At 41.8% G+C, this 22120-nt stretch overlaps 1 non-coding gene across 1 annotated transcript; it reads right to left on the bottom strand.

Moving 5' to 3' along the window:
- Positions 1-1124: 1124 nt before the first annotated feature.
- trnal-uaa (transfer RNA leucine (anticodon UAA)) lies at positions 1125-1207 on the bottom strand. The gene has a single exon. It is a non-coding gene; the product is annotated as a tRNA-Leu (tRNA).
- Between the last annotated feature and the right edge of the window lie 20913 nt (positions 1208-22120).

Below are 22120 nucleotides of genomic sequence, written 5' to 3'. Positions count from 1 at the left end.
TGAAAAGCAGCAGCTCTCACCTTTGCGTGCTGAATCTCTCAGAGCAGTACAGTGACTTTGTGTCATTGACAGAATAATGAATGATTGGCTCTTAGGGCATGTTCAGCGCTCCACGCGCAGCTGCCAGCTCGTCTAGCTCCAGATCTCTGCTCAATGCGTTCACGGGACAGCCACAACTCCATCCAGGAAACAGCAAAGTTATCCCACTCGACTGTTCTGGCGCTCCTGTAGTGTTTCAGCTCTGTCGCAAAGTTTCCTTGACTCGTGAATAACAGAAGCGTTGCTCCAGCGCGTCGCGGGCGTCTCCAGCAGCTCCTCCCACACTCGCAGCAGCAGTATAACCACGTCCCCGCGTGGACTTCTGTGTTACTGGTTACTGGAATAACATTACTTTTTGCAGCAATAGTGTAACTAATAATCACTAATAAGATTTCAGTAATTTATATATTACAGTTACCACGCATAAAACAGCTAGTTAGCTACTTAGTTCCGTTTGATGCCTCAAACCCTACTGATTTGAAATCCAACAATCAAATAGTTCCTAGATATATTTTCATGACTCACACAGGCACATGAAGTCAGCAGTGCATAAGGATAGCATGGACTATGGAAAAGCTTATATTAAGGGGATGGAAATATTGCCATTTCACTGATTTTGTCAGGAGAAAAGCTGATCTGCACACAGATGTGTAATTACTTAACTCTGGTATTACATGGCTTGCCCACCCACATCCCTCTTATCCCCATAAACATTGCATTACTATAATTAACATAAATTAGCTTTCACTTGCCAGCAGGAGGCAGTATAAGACCACACATATTACACGACATCGAGTCGTTTTTGAAGTTTCGCTTATTTGTTCATTCAACCAGCAGTTGCGTGTCGTTATGTGTCCCGATTCATGCACTTTATGTCATGCTTGCTGGTAAGCAGCAGCCGCTGAATTTGCTTTCATCTGTGGTCAATATTTCTGCAGACTGAACACTGTTGCATGCATCTAGCAGCGTGCAAATCTTTCTTGCTCTCCGTGCATCTTTAGATTTCTCATTTGACGTGATGTGCTGCAGTCGTGCACGTTTATCTTCGACGCAATTATGATGGATATATAAAAATGAAAAGATATTACCAGGAGTGGGGTTCGAACCCACGCGGACATATGTCCATTGGATCTTAAGTCCAACGCCTTAACCACTCGGCCATCCTGGTGAATATACGACCTACAGTAGCTTGAAAACAATATATATCAACGACAAACTACATTAAAACTACAGTAACTATCTTGTGTTGTTATATTACATCTGTGTAGATGTGTCTGTTTTGAGGTCGTTTGCGCCTATTTTCATTTCATATTCAGAGCTGCACAGCACTCGGTGCTAATGATTGTTAGCATGCTAGCTGACTCACTTCCGAAAACCAAAACTTATTATTGGATGATAACTATCTTAAAAGATGAACAAATTATATGACATTTTTAATATTTGCATTACTGCTTGCAGTTTTATAAACAATATATCTGTTGCATTTTCGTGATTATAGTAGTAGGATTGTTAGTCGTTGGATAACAGTTAGCAAGCTAAGAACCTATAACACACTCGAGCTCCTGACTCGCTTCATCAAAACCGTTTCAGTATAGTTTGCGTTGAAGTTATAAACTATATTTGAAATTGAAAATATCTTAATTAAAACCTTAAAGAATTATTAATTATAATATGAATACTTTGCTAACATCAGTACCACAATACTGTTGTCTAAATCGAATGATATAATTCCTGAGCATGACACTGATTTTGCTACTGTATACATTATGTTTTGAGCATTTTCAGACACACAAAAAAAAAAAGAATAGGCACTTCACAGCGGTCAATCCAATCACCAGCTCAACCAGATTGGCTGGTCTAGGCTTTGTTTACCAGGAAAATCACTCCATACAATAATCTGAAGAAAAAAAAACTTTCAGAATACACTGAAGTAAACCATGAATTAATTTATTTCTAACTTTCTCCTGTTCTCAATATTATTTTCTGCTGAACATTGCAGGTTCTATTCGAACCCTTTCAACATTCAAAAAATAAAATAAATACTAGCAGAACATATTCGTTTGAAAGCCGAAATCTAATTTAAAACAAAAGAGCAAAACTGGTAGGCCTAATGAATAAACACACTGTCATGGCAGTTAATTACCCTACACAATGGTAAATGAATGGCTAAATCCTATGAATTTGTGAACATCTGAGCCTACATTTTGGGGGATGGACATTCATGCCTACCTTTTCTTCTAGAAAAACAAAAGCATACATTTCCATACAAATCACATCATGTGAATTAATTCAAAATTGACATCTCAATTTCTCATGAAATGGGGTTAGCATTGTTATTATTCTTTAATGGTTTGCAACAGTGTTCTGACATACAACACATTTTAACACTTTTAAATTGAATGATGCCACTAGATATTAAAATACAGATTTACTCACCCATTGTAACACAGGTGCATTCCTCAGGATAGAAGCATGTGGATGATTCTAGAACTCTATAGTAAACATCATTTCACACAAGGTGACACTGATCGGCATCTTTATAATCACTGTGTAACAGCCCAGGTACATTTTCCTTCATTTCATATATGGAATATTATTCTCCCTCTTGATTGTGTGCAGCCTATTTGTGACCCTGGACCACAAAACCAGTCATAAGTGTCCATTTTTTAAAATTGAGATTTTATACATCATTTGAAAACTGAATAAATCAGATAAAAATTGATGTATGGTTTATTAGGAGGACAATATTTGGCTGAGATACAACTATTTAAAAATCTAATCTGTATATTACTAATAAAAAAATAAGTTTTACTATATTTACAGTAGGAAATTTACAAAATATCTTTGATATTTTAATGAATTTAGACATGTGGTCCAGGGTCACTTTAACATTAGCTACAAGAAACGCTAAAGCATTGCAGATGTTAGCAGTGTAAGCTACATTGGGGAATTATTTTGAGAAGAGAACATGTACTGACCTGATCTTCTGGTTGTCTCTGGAGTTTCTCTTATTCACTGTTGTGTTCTATGAATTTTTCCTTGAGTTGTTGACTGTGGCGTGCGATGCCACCACAGGTTTCATGTGAGTGTAAATGCCCTCCTACACTGCTATTATGACAGCAGATCTCTCGACATACCACGCCTTCAAACACATGTTGATCATGTGTGCATCGGAGAGTCTGTTGGATTTGAAGTTATCAAATCTGGTTTTTGCTTTGTTATTACTGGGCATGTATAGAGTGTAGACTGATGTGGGAACAATATTAAAACATTTTAGTATAAGGCTGTCTCTCTTCCACAGAAACATTTATTCACTTACAGTATGTGTGCGTGCTATTACAAATAACTCATGCATTCAAGCTGTATTCTGTCAGTGTTTATGTCTCTCATTAATCAGACCCGTCAATCAGACATTGCTTCTATGTTCTGCAAGTTGTGCTTCTAGAAACACAAATTGATATATTATAAGTAGAAATGATAGTTTTGTGAATTATGTATAAATGAAGGTCATAGGTAAATCAGTTGCAGGCACACATCTGCATCAAGATGAGATAGTGTCCATATTTACATGATATTGCAGCTGGAGGAATTGTAAGAATGACCAAGAAGCTTGATTATGTTGATAAATATCTGTTTTTACATTTCTTTTTTTTTTTGAAAATTTTATTTAACTTTTTTCAAATACAATAACAAACATCCAACAAAACACTAATGAAGCAACAGTGACAACAAAAACCACAACAAAAATAAAAAAAAATGAATAAAAAAAAAATAAAAAATACAAATAAAAAATTACAAATGGAGATACAATGAAAGACAGTTAGAAAATTAACTATGAAATCAAGACATGTGGTATATTTATATAATTCAAAAAGGGTTTCCAGATTTTATAAAATAATTCACCCTTGTTTCTCATTGAATATGTGATCTTCTCTAAGGGTACACAGCTGCAAATCTCCGACAACCACATTCCAATAGGCACGTCAGTGTCTGCTTTCCATTTCAAAGCAATACATTTTTTAGCTATTATTAACAACATTTCAGTAAGCTTAATAGCTTGTCTGTTTCGGAGATTAGAATTGGTAAAATTGCCTAATAAACATACCTCTGGATCCATTGGAAAGTCAATTCCATGAATCTGTGATATACTATTACATACTTGTACCCAGAACACCTTAACTTTAGGACACAACCAGGTGGAATGCAAAAATGTCCCTTCTTTTGTACCACATCTGAAGCAGAGGGGTGAAATACTGTTATTAAATGTAATTTTATTAATAAGATTCGGGAGGAGCGCGTCAGATACTTAGCCTAACCAACACAGGTGGACCATAATCAAGTAATCAATCCCATAGTATAAATATCGCTGACTTACCTCTATCCATTGACGTTTTATCAGCATTTTGGTCCGCACGCGTAGCACCATGTCCCAAAACCGAGACTCCTCGTCCGAAGACTCATCCAGCTCTTCGCTAGCCCCATCGCCGCAGCCAGTCAGCTCCAAGGCCACCCCTTCCCGGAGTGGCAACCAAATCGAGCCCCAGGCTCCAACCCGCGGGCGCGGTACGACGCGAGCAGCCACTCGCCTACCAAGACGCCTAGGCCTACCTTCGCCGCCTCCGGCGAGAACCGCGGCCGTCTCCCCCGCGTCCTCCTACCGCTCGGCCAGGCCTACGATTCCGCCAATAGATAAATGGACGGTGTCGAGTCTGAGGCAGGCCCTGTCCAAAAATGACATCATACCTTCAAGCAAGTTGAATAAATCCGAACTTTACGACCTGTACGCAAACTCCCTAAATAATTACATTTCTCCTCAGTCAACCCCAATTCCAAAGAAAGGAAAAAAGAAAGGAATACCCCAAAATACGCCTCAAAGCACTCCACCATCCTCCGCCGCAAGGCCTAGCTCCCAGCGGCTATCAAGCCGCGGTAAAAGGCCCTCAACAAACCTGGGCCGCGCTCCGATCCCGACCGCCGGGGTACCCGCTACGTCGGCTGGAGCCCAGCCTCCCACCGCGGCTTCAATCTCAACAGCACAAGGCGCTGAGGCTCAAGGAGGCTCCTGGCCGCCTCCTCCACCCATCTCAGCCCTATCGCACGGAACTTTTAATACCGTTCCTGGAGCCCGGGCAAGCGCCTGGCCGAACAGTTCGCCATATACAGCGCCGCCAATCGCTTCTTCCAGCTTCGGGCCCGAGGCTCAAGCTAGCGCTTGGTCGAACTGGCTGTCTCACAATGCCCCGCCCCCCGCTCCGCAGAGCTCCGAGCCCGCCGCTCAAGCTAACGTTTGGCCGATCTGGCCGCCTAACACAGCCCCGACTCTAGCCCATCCCAGCTTCGGGCCCGCGGCCCAAGCAAACGCCTGGCCATGCTGGCCGCCCAACACGGCCCCGCAACCCGCGTCTTTCAACTCCGGGCCCGCGGCTCAAGCAAGCGCTTGGCCGCAATCGCTGTCAAACACAGCCCTGCCCCCAACCGTCGCCACCACCCTCCTCCAAGCGAAATCCCCCCACTCACTCTTCTCGGCTACACCGATGCCCGTCCCATCAAACGCTGTCGCCCTCGAACCTCCCCAAGTGACTCACAGCATCCGAGCACAGATATTAGCAGGTGCGGACGTAGACCTCTCGTCTCTCCTTTCTCTCCTGCCCACTACAGATTCAAACCGCCAAATCGATTGCGGGGATTTCTCAGTCACGCTAAAAAACCCAAACCCCCTTTCGTCTCGATTACTCTCCTTCTCCGAATTCACCATTGCATTTAACCGCTTCACCGAGATAATCTGCTCAGCCTTCCCCCACAGGCGACGCGAACTCAACGACTATTTATCGATAATAGCCGAACTCGCGTTGTCCTACGGAGGGGGGCACTTCTACACTTACCACAAGCTTTTTTCCGCTAAATGCGCTATCCGCATCGCTCAGTGGAACCAATGCCCTTATTGGGGAGCAATCGACTCCGACCTGCACAGCCGCGTATTCCTAGGCTGCAGGAGTATTTCGTGCGCAGTCTGCAGGTCCGTGGCTCACTTAACCACATCCTGCCCACAAATAAATCCGGACGCAACCCAGCACTCCGATACTCCTCCGGCAAAATCCACTAGCTACGTCCCAAGATCAGCAACCTCGGCAAACTCACGTCTAGCCCAACCAGGAGCAGAAAGCACATCGATATGCATCGCTTTCAACAACGGGAAATGCACCAGACAACACTGCCGCTACCTACACACCTGCAAGTTCTGTGGCGGTGCCCACGCACGCATAGTTTGCCCCGTGTATAAAGCCGTAAATAAAAAATCAAAAAATTACCTATCGACTCCTGTGAATATCTTTCGCATGACCATCGAACTAGCACACCATCCTGACAAAGAATTTACAAATTATCTCCTGTCTGGCCTCAGACACGGTTTTAACCCGGGCGTCGTCTGCGAGCTTTCCCAAAACACGGTCTGCCATAATCTCCAATCCGCCCTCGCAGAGCCCGACATAGTAGCTAACCTTATCAAAAAAGAAGTCGAGTCAGGCTTTATGATCGGGCCCTTCATTAAACCCCCCTTCAAAACGTTCAGAGTCAGCCCAATCGGAGTGGCTACTAGAAAATTTTCAGGTAAGAAACGCTTAATAGTAGACCTTTCATCTCCGCACCAATCCACAGTCCCGAGCATCAATAGTTTGATACCCCTCGACGAATTTTCACTCAAATACCAAGACATAGATCAGGCAGTCGAACTGATAAAAATCGCGGGCCGAGGAGCCTGGCTAGCAAAAATAGACATCACCTCTGCTTTCAAAGTGATGCCTATCCATCCCGACTTCTGGCACCTTTTCGGGATACGATGGCTCGAGAAATACTATTTCGCCGTCCGGTTAACCTTCGGATGCAAAAGCAGCCCCAAAATTTTCGATATGCTATCCGAAGCCGTTTGCTGGATCCTTTCCAATAATTACGCAATCCCACACATTATCCACCTTTTAGACGACTTTCTGGTCATTTCATCACCCAAGGCAATCCCAGCCGCCCATATCCTCACTGTCCAAAAAGTTTTTTCCGAGCTCGGGATTCCCATCGCTCAGGAAAAAACCTTGGGTCCTGCCACAACCCTAGAGTTCCTCGGCATCAACCTCGACTCAGCCGAATTTCAGCTCTCCCTGCCAAAGGAAAAGATCGATAGAATAATCCTCGTCTCCTCCACCTTCCTCGACAGCCCAAGTTGTTCAAAACGCGATCTCCTTTCTTTGCTCGGGCACCTAAATTTCGCCATGCGCATAATTCCCCAAGGACGCCCATTCATCATGCATCTCTTAACACTCGCATCATCAGTTCACGCGCTCGAGGACCTCATCCCCCTAACCCACGCATGGGGGACGAACTTAAATTATGGATCCTGTTCCTTAGACAATGGAACGGGCTTTCTTTTTTTTATAATAATTTAATTTCGTCCCCCATCGACTTACAGCTGTTTACAGACGCAGCTCCTTCAATCGGTTTCGGAGGTTTCTACCAAGGCCGTTGGTTCGCGTCCACATGGCCCCCCCAGATGCAGGACTCGACCCAGTCCTCAGCTTTTTTCGAGCTCTACCCCCTCGTAGTAGCAGCCTTTCTGTGGGGAAACGAATGGACATCTAAAAGCATCTTAGTGCACTGCGACAACGAAGCCGTAGTTCAGTGCATAAACAAAGGCCGTTCACACTCCCCCGCCCTCATGCCTCTCCTTAGACGTCTAATATGGATCGCAGCATGCGACCAATTTATAATTATCGCTAAGCACGTTCCAGGTACAGAAAACCAAATTGCTGACTCCCTGTCTCGTTTTCTGTTTCAGAAATTCAGGATGCTGGCTCCAGAGGCGGACCAATTCCCCACTCCGGTTCCTCACTATTCAGAATTAATATTCCCGTAACCCACCCTTTAAAACCACTCCTCGAAGCATCGCTTGACTCTATTCTCCAAGCAGTCTCTCCCAGAACCCTCCAGTCATACGTGACCGCGTGGAGATGCTTTAAATCATTTCACCTCACTCATAACATCCCTTTCCCTGATTTTTCCCTACTCTCCATAACCTCTTTCATCTCGTTCCTCAACCGCGCCAAGGGTCTCCAAGTCGGATCCATTAAAAGCTACCTGAGTGGAGTCCAGTTCTTCCACAAACTGACGACGGGCGCTCCCTCAGCCGAAATAAATAATTCACAAACCTCCCTCCTAATTAAAGGGATCCAGCGATCCCAGCCCACCCATCCAGACACCAGGAAACCCATAACGCTAGATATTCTCACAAAATGTATCCACACCCTCCGCACAAATTACCAACCCCTCGGCATCGCCCACACGCTCGACGCCATGTTCATCCTAGCTTTTTTCGGTTTTCTTAGGTGCTCGGAGCTTACGATCTCTTCTAAATTCAATCCTAAAATCAACCCCACCGTATCTGACCTAACCATCCTAGATGACGAAACAATCGCTTATTTAATCAAACAAAGCAAAACAGACCAAGCCAACAAAGGCCATTTTATATACATTTTCAATTCCCAGGCAAAGTCCCCGCACGAACCTCTATTCATCGACGAGTCTAAAAAACCAGTCACTCGTTTCTGGTTCCAGAAACACCTCAAATGCGTCCTGCAATTATCAGGCATCCCATCAAACAACTTCTCCACCCATTCCTTTCGCATCGGGGCAGCAACTTCAGCAGCACAAAAAGGCCTCTCTAAACAGCAAATCCAAACTCTCGGTAGATGGTCCTCAGAAGCATACCAAAGTTACATCAGAACAAACCAGTTCCACATAAAGAAAGCCCACCAAACCCTCATCGGCCACACGTAAAAAAAAAAAAAAAAAAAAAAAAAAATTCTATCATTCGTAATCAATACCGCCGACGCTAGCCAACCTTACCTTTTCGATCCTATGACCAGCGAGGCTTCTCTCTTCGATGACAGGAGCTTGAGCTCCCATCGGATGCCGACGAGAGCCTCCCGGCCAGACAACCTCACCTTTTCCATTCTGCGGCCAACAAGGCTTACCCGTTCGTTGCCTGGAGCTCACACTCCCTTCGGACGTAGGTAAAAGCCCCTGGCTACCTGTTTTGCCATTCTTTCTTACGTACGGAGAGGTTTACCCATCCAATGCACGGAGTCAGGGCTCCCATTGAATGTAGGTGAGAGCTTCCCGGCTAGACAACCTTACCTTTTCGTCCTTTTGGCCAGCGAGGCTTAACCGTTCGATTCCGGGAGCTAAGCTCCTGTCGGCCGAAGGTAAGAGCCTCCCGGCCGGACAACCTTTTCCGTCCTTCAGCCAGAGAGGTTTACCCGTTCGATTCCTGGAGCTAAGCTCCTATCGGACGTCGGTCAGAGCCTCCTGGCTAGACAACCTGACCTTTTCCATCCTTGGCCAGCGAGGCTCACCCGTTCGATGAGAGTGCTCCCATCGGACGCTGGCGAGAACCTCCTGGCCAGCCAATCACGACCATTCCGCGTGGTCTAGGTTACAAAACCTACAAGCAAGCCGTTCGATGCCGCAGGCACCAAACACACAAATAAACCCTCTCTCCTTCCTACGGTCGCCAAGGCTTACCCGTCTCTTGCCGTGAGTAGCAAACTCCCATAAGACGCTGACGACAGCCTAACGACCACACAAACTTACCTTTTCCACCCTACGGCCTGCGAGGCTCACCCAGTTGTTTTTGGGGAACAGGAAGTCCCCGTTGGATGCGGACAAATGCCTCCTGGCCACCTATCGTTACCTTTTCTGTCACACATCCGGAGAGGCTTACCCGTTCGATGCGTGTGCTCCCTTCGGACGCCGGCGAGAGCCTCCCGGTTAGACAACCTTACCTTTTCCTTTTCTATGGTCAGCGAGGCTTACCCGTTCGATGCGCGTGCTCCCTTCGGATGCTGGCGAGAGCCTCCTGGACAGACTTGCTTTACGTTTCCACTCTACGGTCGGCGAGGCTTACCCGTTCGATGCGTGTGCTCCCTTCGGACGCTGGCGAGAGCCTCCTGGACAGACTTGCTTTACGTTTCCACTCTACGGTCGGCGAGGCTTACCCGTTCGATGCGTGTGCTCCCTTCGGACGTCGGTAACAGTCTCTCGGCCACGCAACTTCCCTTTCCATTTGACGGTAGGCGAGGCTTAACCGTCCGACGCTACGAGTCTCGTCCTCTCGCCAAATCCTGCAAAAAAAAAAAAAAAAAAAATTAATAACTCAGCTACCCTCAGCTACCCTCACATCTTTTAACCCCGCCTGGCGAGGCTTACCCGTTCGATGTTCTGAGTCTAATGCCCCATCGGATGCTGCGAGAGACCTCCCAGTCGGGTTTTCCTTTCCACTCTCCCCGTCCGGCGAGGCTTACCCGTCTGATGCGTGCGCTCCCTTCAGACGTCTGGCGAGAGTTCTCCCGGGCGGGCCTATGCTTGCCGGCCGCAAGTGAGTCTCATCCATCTAATGCCGTGAGTCGGGATCTCCCATCAGATGTCGCCAGAGTCCTCCTTGTCGGCCAGCCCAAAGCTTTTTATCTGCCAAACCGAGAGGACCCAGACGTCCGTCATTCTGAGTCTCAATCTCCTGTCGGAGGCTTCATGGGCCCTCTCGGTCAGCACTAGGCCCTTCACCCACTGAATAGCAGGGGCTATCAGCCAGTAGGGCCCGTACGCCGACACCGTGACCTATTCCGGTCGAGGCAACTCGGGTCCTCCCGGTCGGGCACCACAACCACGCTGCTCCTCCTCATCGGCCGGTAGGGCTCACCGTTCCAACGCCAAAAAGCTTCAGTTGAGCATCGGCCCGAGCCCTACCGACCGGGCGCCAACAACCACGTAGTTCACTAGCTAAAGCCGGTAGGGCCTACTCTCCCAATGCCCAAGTCGCTCTCTCCGGAGTACGTAGGCCCTTCCAACCTGCCAACGAGACGAATCCTCAGACACCAAATCAGCCCCCGCCAGTACTCTATGCTTTTGGGGGGGCATTCTCTAAACTGGCGGCTGTCCTCATGTACATTTGCTTTTTGGGGGGTACTCTAGGTTCGGGCCATTCCCGAGCTCGGAGCCCTTCCCCGGACAGCACGCCAAATACGCATTCCATACCTCAGCTAATTATATGTAAGCGTGAACTATTGAAATGTAATTTTATTAATAAGATTCGGGAGGAGCGCGTCAGATACTTAGCCTAACCAACACAGGTGGACCATAATCAAGTAATCAATCCCATAGTATAAATATCGCTGACTTACCTCTATCCATTGACGGTTTATCAGCATCCCTCCTCCACCCCATCTCCTCACTTCAAGTTCACTTTATAAATAGACGGGGAAGGGGGGGTACTCTAGGTTCGGGCCATTCCCGAGCTCGGAGCCCTTCCCCGGACAGCACGCCAAATACGCATTCCATACCTCAGCTAATTATATGTAAGCGTGAACTATTGAAATGTATGTAATCTAGATGGAGTATAGTAAAGCTGGTGTAAAAAATTAAACTGAATTAATCTATACCTAGAATTCAAGGTTGATGTGACCCCATCTTTACATAATTCACCCCACAGGTCTGCATCTATTCTTACCCCCAAATCCTGCTCCCATCTCTTTCTGGATTTATCTAGGTCGTCTAAAGGCTGATTTGAGATAAGAGCTTCATATATTCTAGAGATAGTTTTATATAGTGGTTTATCGGAGTAACAGAGTTGCTCAATAAATGTCAAATCTGGTAATTTAGGATAAGTTTTTGCTTTGACTCTTAAACAATCTCTTAATTGTAGATAACTAAAGAATTCTTTATTACTCAAATTATATCGATTCTTTAACTGTTCAAACGACATTAAAACATCACCATCAAAACAATGCTCTAACAGTGTAATTCCTTTATCTGCCCATATCTTAAAATTTTTGTTTTGATGACACATTGGTAGCAATCTGTTCCCCCATAAAGGTGTTTTAGGGGAAAGAAAATTATCCTGTCCCAGCAGAGACCGCAGTTTTTTCCAAGTCTGAACTGAATGTCTAATCATGGGATTATTAGTTCTTGTTTTAATCAGTCTATCATCCCATGTATATAAAATATTGGCAGGACATTCCTCTTTTATCTCAGATATCTCCATATTCAGCCAAGAGGGAAAGGGGGTATTAGCAAACATCTGAGCTAAGTACCTGGATTGGGCTGCCCAATAATACATCTTAAAATTGGGAAGTCTCAGTCCTCCTTGCTTATAATCCAAAGACAGTTTATCAAGGCTGACCCTAGGTGTTTTACGATGCCAAATAAATGATCTTATTAACTTATTAAGAGAAGTGAAAAATGAATTAGGGATTAATATTGGAAGAGATTGAAACATATATAAGAATATTTGGGCAAAATATTCATTTTAACAGCATTTATTCTACCAAGTAATGTGAGTGGTAGATCCATCCAGTTGGTTAAATCTCTACCCACCTTCTCTAAAAGACTGGCCAAATTGAGTTTATAGAGATTCTTTAAGTCACCATCTACCTGAATACCCAAATATTTAATTCCAGTAGGAGAGCACTTAAAGGAAAAGCCGTCCAGTGCAGTAGAGTCGAACCCTGATAATGGCAAAATGACACTCTTGTCAATATTCACTTTGTATCCAGAGAAAGTGCTATATAATTGTAACACACTCTGTAGATTTGACAAAGAGTCTATGGGGTCGGTAAGAAATAAAAGAATATCATCTGCAAATAATGATATTTTATGCATTTCAGGGCCGATTCCAAAGCCTTTTATATCAGAGTTGCATCTAATAGCCTTGGCTAGAGGTTCGATAGCCAGTGCAAAGAGAGCTGGGCTTAGGGGGCATCCTTGCCTACATCCTCTGTACAAGGGAAATGTAGCAGAAGTAATTCCATTAGTAACTATTTTTGCTTTAGGAGATTTATAAAGTGAATAAATTAGGTCAATATATGCAGCTCCAAATCCAAATTTTTTCAGCACTTCAAAAAGATATGACCACTCGATGCGATCAAAAGCCTTTTCGGCATCAAGAGAAACAGCTACTCCCGGTATGCGTTTTTCTTTAGCAGTATGAATGACATTGAATAGTCTCCTCAAGTTGTTTGCTGAAAGTCTCTCCATTACGAAACCAGTTTGGTCTGGGTTAATCAGCAGAGGAAGACGGGTTTCTAACCTCTTGGCTATCATTTTAGTAACTAATTTATAATCCACATTAAGGAGAGAAATTGGCCTATAGGACGCACATTTCAGCGGATATTTACCTTTTTTATATATTACCGAAATTATTGCATTGGAGAAAGAGTCTGGAAAACACTTGTCCGTCCTAGACTGGTCAAGTACTTCCATCAAGTATGGCACAAGCAAATCTTTAAAAACTTTATAAAATTCGGATGGGAAGCCATCTTCACCCGGAGATTTATTATTAGGCATTATAAGAATGGCTTCAGTCAACTCAGAGGCAGAAAAAGGCTGATCCAAATCAAACCTGTCCTCCTCTGAAAGACATGGTAAGTGGATTGAGGATAAGAAAGAATCCATTTGTGTACTATCTGTACATGCCTGAGAAGTATATAACTCTGTGTAATATTGCTTAAATGCATCATTAATCTCTACAGGAATATATGTTTCCGCGTTACCTGTATTTATAGCATTTATCGTTCGTTTCTGTTCATCACGTTTTAATTGCCAGGCCAAAACTTTATGTGCTTTCTCGCCAAGCTCATAATAACGCTGATTAGAACTAATAATAGCCCTCTCTGCCTGGTAGGTGTTCATTTTATTATACTCCATTTTTTTATTAAGTAATTCCCTATAAACATCCTTATTCTGATCCTTATGGTATAGTTTTTCAAGTGCTAAGATTTCGGATTCTAGCTCATTCAATTTGGATTTTTTTGATTTTATTAACCCCTTAGTATATGCCATACAATGGCCCCTAAGATAAGCCTTTAAAGTGTCCCATAATATGAAGCTATTAGAACAAGAACGTTTATTTGTAGACGTAAAAATATCGATTTGTTCTCTAATAAATTTTTGGAATTCCAATTGTCTAAGAAGAATTGGATTTAGCCTCCACCTATAAGTTCGTCCTATTTTTTCTGGGATGGACAGTGACATTACAAGGGGAGAGTGGTCACTCAATAAACGAGGAAGATATTCAACATCCATCACACAATATAAAAGTTGGGTGGATAACAAAAAATAATCTATACGGGTGTGTGTATCATGAGGATGTGAATAAAAAGAGTAATCTCTATCTCTATCTATGCCTCCAAACATCAGTTAGATTTAAATCTCTCATAAAAGCAGTGGTTGATTGAGCTGCTTTAGAAAGAGGCAATGGTCTGGTTGAAGATCTATCAAGTACATTATCAAGACAAAAGTTAAAGTCCCCACCTACCAAAAGTGAGCCTGATGATTGAGCGATTTGAAGGAAAACATTTTGCGTAAACAAGTGATCATCAATATTTGGCGCATATATATTTAACATTGTCCACTGTTCAGAGTACATATGTCCTTGTATCATTACATATCTTCCTGACGGGTCGAGTACCGATTTTGTAACTGTAAAAGGGATATTTTTATTTATCAGTATAGCCGTTCCCCTTGACTTAGAATTAAACGAGGATGTAAACACTTGACCTACCCATTCTCTTTTTAATTTTTTATGCTCAAAATCCGTTAAATGGGTTTCCTGCAGAAAAACTATTTCTGCCCCCAACTTCTTAAGGTACATATAGACTCTTTTTCTTTTAACTGGACTATGTAGACCCTTAATATTAAATGTCACAAATTTCAAAGGCTTTGTTGTCATGTATAATCTATGGTATCAAAATCACCATATAAAACACCCTTATAAAAATTAAACATTATCCTGATTGATCCACTGTCACCCTGTATTTTAAATGTTGACATGTATCTCTCCGAAAAGGAAATAAATAAAATAAACATGATAATAATAATAAAAGAAATACACATATAAACACAGAAACCCTGCTAAAGCTGCTGAACCAGAACTATCAGCAGCTGAGTGGAAAAAAAACCCGTTGAGAAACGAATAGCTCGCACTTCCTTCCCAAGCAAAAATGAAGGGCTACCCCCGAGCTCCCTTTATATTTAAAACACACTGATATAAGCAACAGTCATTTATAATAATGACCCAAACATATTGAACTCTATTAGCTACAAATCTAATCAAGTGCAGCCGCCCGTCAGAGAAAAACTGTCCAAGTCTGTTTTTTTTTTTCAGTCCATTATCAGATGAAGCCCCTCACTGATATTGTACAAGGAAAAGAGAAAAACAAAATACAGTAGGCCCAACTCAATACTTGGGGAAAATAAACCAAAATAGGCCTTTACCCATTCAAAAAATAAAAATAAATAAATCGCAGGCGACCAAAGAATATTAAGTAAAGTTCCCAAAATATCAGTTTAACAATCACTCACCCGTCCAGATCTAACAACTAATCGCTGAGTCAAATCGATCTGGGACAAGTATGAGACTGTATCCATCCCAAAACGTCGCACACTCCGCCACGTCAACTACAACTTCAGTCACGTTCCGACAGAAACTTGAGGGCTTCGTCCGACGTGTGACAGAATCGTGTTCCACCATCCTCCGTAAAAATACGAATACGAGCGGGATATAACAAGATGACAATTGACATTCTTCTCCTTTAATGCCTTAAGCGCTGGAATCATCCCTCTTCTGCGGGTCATCACGTCTGATGAGAAATCCGGGAAAAAGCTGACTCTCTTTCCATCAACAGAAATTGGTGCTTTGTCTCGGGCGATACGTAGGATACTTTCACGGTCCTGGAATCGCAGAAGTCGAATCAGGATGGGCCGCGGAGCCCTTCCCGAGACTCGCACTGCCGGAACGCGGTGTGCACGCTCGATGACAATTGGAGCGCCGAAGTTCTCTTCTCCCAACACGCTCGGCAGCCATGTCTTAAAGAATTCAACCGTTTCCCGACCTTCAACTCCTTCACTCAGTCCAATCAAGCGGATGTTATTTCGCCTGTTGTAGTTCTCTATATATTCCAGCTTATTTCTGAGAACCTCGTTTTCTTTTTTGATGAGATCGAGAGACCGCTCACTTCCCGAAACTGCATCTTCCACATCACTGATTCTTTGCTCGGCCGTAGTGATCCGGCCTTGCATAGACGAGACAGACATGGTCAGGGTATCAATTGAACCCTGAATGGAGTTGCGAAGTTCCGACATTTGAGAGATCAGCTCTTGCTTAACACTCCCAATGATCTCCCGAAACTCTTTCAGCGCGGCGGCGAGAACCCCCGCTGAACTTTCCCCCTCAGAGACGATCCCCTCAGCAGCCATTTGCGGAGACTTTCTCTCAGTAGTTTCGGCGGCTTTATGCTCATCTTTCCTGGGTTTTGGTCGACGCTCCATTGTTCCGCGTTGCACACAAGTATCAGATATTTTTCAGAACTATTTGGGCAATGCTTCAGTGTTTAATTCAACATATATTAGGTGATTTCTAGAGAGCTCTCTTGGATACGTCTAACTACCTCGAGCGCATCACGTGACTCCTGTTTTTACATTTCATTGTTGAACTATGATTATCATTTAATACAAAACAAGGAGCTACACATATGAAATCCATAGTTTTTGGCTTTCGCCTCTTCCTAGGATGCAAAGTGATGAAGGAAATGAAATGTTAACTTTTAAAGCAAAATAATAGTTATGGGGGACTAATAAATCAATGCACAGATTAGTAAATCTTGCACTGTGATTTTCTGTAGACCAGTGGTTTTCAACCTGTGGGCCGCGATGGTATTGCAGATGTCATTGCAGGTGGGCCACCAATTACTATTAAAAGAAATAATAATATTGTTAATATAAAAATGTCTAAGTCATATCATAATATCATCATTTCATATATATATATATATATATATATATATATATATATATATATATAATTAAATAACAAAAAAGAAATATTAAACTGTAACTATGCTTACACTATTCGAGCTTGCTGGTTGGTTTATTTAAGAATAGACGAATTTATCTTAGATATTTTTGCTGCACATGCTACAGAACAACAGATTCAATCATGCATAAATGGCTGTCAACATGTTTCTCCTGTCTGCTTGCTCCACTGACTGTCTAAAAAACACATAGAAGTATCATAAAGATATTCCATACAACATCTCCCAATTGTCTTTCCTAGGAAAAGGAAAAATATGGACAACATGATGGAATTTATTTATTGGCTGCACTTTTTAAGAAATCTCATTATTTTAATAAATGATCAATGTTTGTCTTTGCATCTGTTTCTTTTTGTTTTGCACTACCGGTATTTAAAAATCCTTTCAAAATCGATGTATTTTAAGAATCCGCCTCTCATGTTTCTCCTTAAACTATTTCTCCGTCATCACACTTCAAAATTGCTTTATTTTCAGTGTCTCTCTCCCTCCCTCTCTTTCTCCTCTTTCAAGTTTTCCCTCTCTCTGGGCCTTTGGCGGTAACATAGTAGAGATCGATAACGCATCTGTGCCCTTGAATGGATGCAGCATATCACATACATCTTGCAAAGCCATAAACTAATTTGTAGACATACAATAAATTGTTACTCTGTCAGTTATTACAGTGATTGACATAAACTGTAAAAACATGTCATAAATGAGCTGTGGAGGTTTTCAGGCCAATATCTTTAAATATTGTCTTCTTACAGGCCTACTGAGCAGGTGGGTCAGTTTGTTTTTTGGTAAAAAAAAAAAAAGTCCTGGTTTACTTCAGAATTGGATTCCACTCGCATTCCTGGTGTTTATTTCTTCTTGTGGTGGTGACTGGCTGTTGAAACCAAAATCAATCAACAAGACCACCAGTCTTGATCCAGACTTTAGGCTATTATAGACAAAAGCAATGAGTACCATCTAGAATAAAACATACAACTCTCCATCCACTTGATGTCTCAAAGTTCAGTCTTAAACCTCAAGTATCATAAGCTCAGTAGCTACAGCTGGAAAAGCTCAGGGGCCCCTTATATAAGCACCAGTCCATGATTGACTCAATCAGAAGACTTACAACCATGACGATACAGGCCATGAAATTTCATTTTCAAAGCATATGTTTTGTGTTGATGTGCTGTATAGTACAGCACATCAACAGTACAGATCTGAGAGTGTCGCGTGGGATCGCTTCATGACATCGCGCATCGCGCTCTTTAGACAGTGAAGATGAGAGCTGTGTGGAGTTTCATCTTCGCAGCTCTTCTGTACAGTGGCCCAGTAGTGCACAACACAGCGACATTAAAAAAGCAAACATAAGCTCACAACACAACGACATTAAGCCACAACACAAATACATTAAGCCACAATACAAATACATTAGGCCACAACACAACGAAATTCTCACAACACAACAAAATTAAGCCACAACACAACGAAATTCTCACAACACAACGAAATTAAGCCACAATACAAATACATTAAGCCACAACACAAATAAATTCTCACAACACAACGAAATTAAGCCACAACACAAATACATTAAGCCACAATACAAATACATTAAGCCACAACACAACGAAATTCTCACAACACAACGACATTAAGCCACAACACATTAAGCCACAACACAACGAAATTCTCACAACACAACGAAATTCTCACAACACAACGAAATTAAGCCACAACACAACGGAAGTGCTCCCGACCACTAGGGGGCAGTGTTGAAAGTTAAACACCGATATTTCATCAAGACGTATGTGTAACTTAATATGTGTAATCGATTTTTAAATGAAAAACGTGTTTTTATTAAATGTTTTGATATCCTGATAATCTTAATGTATCGATTCATGAATCGAGCAAAAAATAAATTGATAATATTTTCAATTTGGACCGTTTAGCTCTGCTCTTGTACACAATGTTTTTCCTAAGGGGGCTTATTTAAATCCGGTGCTGTGCGGGGAAACCATTGCTCTTTACGTAGAGCTTTCAAATTGACAAGAGGAGAAGATATTTCATCTTACAAGAACTTCCCCTGATGACTGTAAATGAATTTCATCGCGCGGAGAAGGGCATTAAACGTGACATCAACAACTTTAGGGTGAGTATTGTTCTATCGTCTTCTAGCAAATCTAGCTAATAAGGCTGGATAACGCTGCTGCACTGACTTGATCAGCTCAAAAAGCAGGGCTAAGTTAGAGTTTAGCTTTAAACTCCGTCCACCTCATCGTTTTATAACTCGTAAGAGATAGTAGAAATAAAAGCAGGACTCCCGGTAATCCACGTTGATTTGCATCGGTGGTTCTGATAGGTGTTTGCTGTGATATAAACTTCTTCACTTGATATAAAGTATTTTAAATACTGTTGCCATTTTTAGATTGCCATGTATCATAATAAATCTTAAAGGACCGTTCACACCAAACTATAAAGAAAACGATAAAGATATTTAGTTTTAAAAATCGTTCTCCCTATTTAAAAAAAGAGTCCACACCACAGCTATAATGATAAAGAAGAGAAACAATATCATTGGAATTAAGAACTATTTTTTTTCCAGCTGATGAACGATTAAAAACATTGACAGCCAATCAGAATCCTGCTATAACGAGCTCAAGAATGTAAAGCAGCGGACGAGCGTGTGCGCGCTTAGAATAAACAGATTATATCGTTCGCTGCTGTGGACTCTATCGTTATCTTAATAGTTATCATTCATTGTGTGAACGGGACTTTAGTCTGACAGTTATTGTTATATTTTCAAATTATATTATTTGTAACCTGAAGCTTGAATTAATTGTTCACATTTATATAACAGTTTTCCAGGGATCCCCAACACAAGCATGATAAAGCTATTTAGTAAAAAGCAAAAATGATCAGAAATGGTTAAAAGAGATAGGGACATCCTTTGAAATATTACTGATCTCTTTACAGTCTATTGGCATGTTTGTAACATGGAACACTGAAAGTAATTCCAAATGTATCTGAAATCAATTAAATATGTAAACCAATGTTATTATCTTCACAGATTGTTTTAACGGACTCCCATCCATACTGTAGCAGACAGCACACTATTCAGAAGTGAGAATCAGTGCAGTTCCTCCTGTACAGAGCTGCACTGAAGGGAGCAGAGCTGGCACAAACCTACAACAATGGTAAGTAAGAGAATTATCAAATTATTTCATGTATGACATAACTAATAAACTTTGATTAATAATATTAACACGCCCCATTGGTATGCCTAGAGAGTCAAGCCAGGTCCTGTCAGTGGGATGGTGGTCCTGTTTTCAAGAGAGGAAACTCGCTGAGTGGTTAAGGTAGGAGGAAAGTGTCTAATATTGATATTGATCATCTTTTCATATCTTGCTTTTATTCATAATGTATAACATACCTATTTGATTAGCCCTAACAGAAAAAAGACAAAAACACAATCATAATGATTATGGCTCTATTCATTATGCATGCAACTTGTAATGATGGTGGAAATTTTTTATTTTTCTTAATGGTCAATTTACACTATACCTTTGTTTTTCATCTCAGGAGAATGTTTACAGTGATGTCACCAGTGATCTGCCTGACCTAGCAGTCCTCCAAGTGGCAGAAGTGTTATAAAAATATAGTAACACACCATTACACTGTCACAGTTATTAGTATTTGTATTTTACATAACTATTAAAACTGTATCAAAGTTTAAAAAATTTAATTGTGGATATTTACACGTTTACACTACACTGGTGAGCAAGAAAACATATTAAAGTTACATATATTTGCACTTACATAATATTTAATTTACATTTTATATTGTAGTCTGTACAAATAAAACCAAATGAATCCATCACAAGTTTTTTGTGTAAGGCCAGATCTCTCTGTGGAAGATCGACTGAAAGGTGGACCATGAAGAGGGGGAACTCATCGAAGGGCTGCAGAGACTGACACTGTCAAAATAAATGTTAAATAATTATGATACATGCATGTAATGTGTGCATCAAAAAGTGAAAATAAATATAACATTTTTTTTCTCTGTCACAAACTATACAATATCAATATTTACCATTGCATTGCTTGTTATTCCAACTTCTCTCCTCGCTTTAGCTGTCCTTGCTCTGGTCACACGAACCATGTGGAATGCAGGTTCAATAACTCTCCAAAAGGCCATTAAATTGATCTACTTCTCAAATCTAGATTGGATGAGACATGTTTTCAGAAAATACACACCAAACAATGTAAAAAGTTTGTTTGCCTACACTGAACCTGAAGGATACTTAAAAATGTATAATGTATTGACATACAAGTGGAAAAAAGGTAGGTCTGTAAAATGATTTTAGCTGGGGTTTTAGCTTATTCTCCCTCGTGTCATTCTAAACTGTTCTGAATTTATTCTGTGGGGTCTATCTAGATAGCTGGCTGACGGTAACATTTAAAACATTTCTGTATGCCAATGAACAAAGCAAGCCATATGGGTTTACAGCGGCATAATGTTGAGCATATGATGACAGCTTTATTTTTCTACTTTTGGGTTAATCATCTATTAACACGTGTTGCCTTGATCCATGGAAGAGGTTTTTAAACAAACAGGCAACCACAGCGACAATAAATAATGACAATTAAAAAATTCACAATAGGCCTACATTGTGCTCGTTAATATAGTAATAAAGGACTAGATCTTACCTAGTGTAGATTCGCATGCTGTTGTCATTCTTGAAGAGGTGCCTGCAGACTGAAGTATCAGAAGTGATGTTGAAATCCTGAAATCTTTCATTACTAATTTGAATCCACTTATTTCGAGTTTCTACATCCAGGGGAGAAGTGTGAAAAACCTTTGAGGAGCCTCACAAAACGGGTCACAGCAATAGCTGTGTAAACCACCCTCACAGATGTCTATGGAACTCTTCATTAAATAATTATATTGCTGTGGTATACTTAATTTGTTGTATTATAGCAAAATGTATAAATATTATTTAATATTCATCGTTTATGGATAAAAGTTTGCAGCTGGTAATGCACTCACACAGAATAAAGACAGGAACCTTTTATTCGCCCTGAGATTTCACAGGAAATACGTAGTCTATTGCCCGTTTCTGCAGACCAACTGCCCCCTAGTGGTCAGGAGCATTTCCGTTGTGTTGTGGCTTAATGTATTTGTGTTGTGAGAATTTCGTTGT

The sequence above is a fragment of the Carassius carassius genome, chromosome 46, assembly GCF_963082965.1.
Source record: "Carassius carassius chromosome 46, fCarCar2.1, whole genome shotgun sequence".
NCBI lineage: Eukaryota > Metazoa > Chordata > Actinopteri > Cypriniformes > Cyprinidae > Carassius > Carassius carassius.
This window is presented reverse-complemented; position numbering and strand designations above follow the sequence as displayed.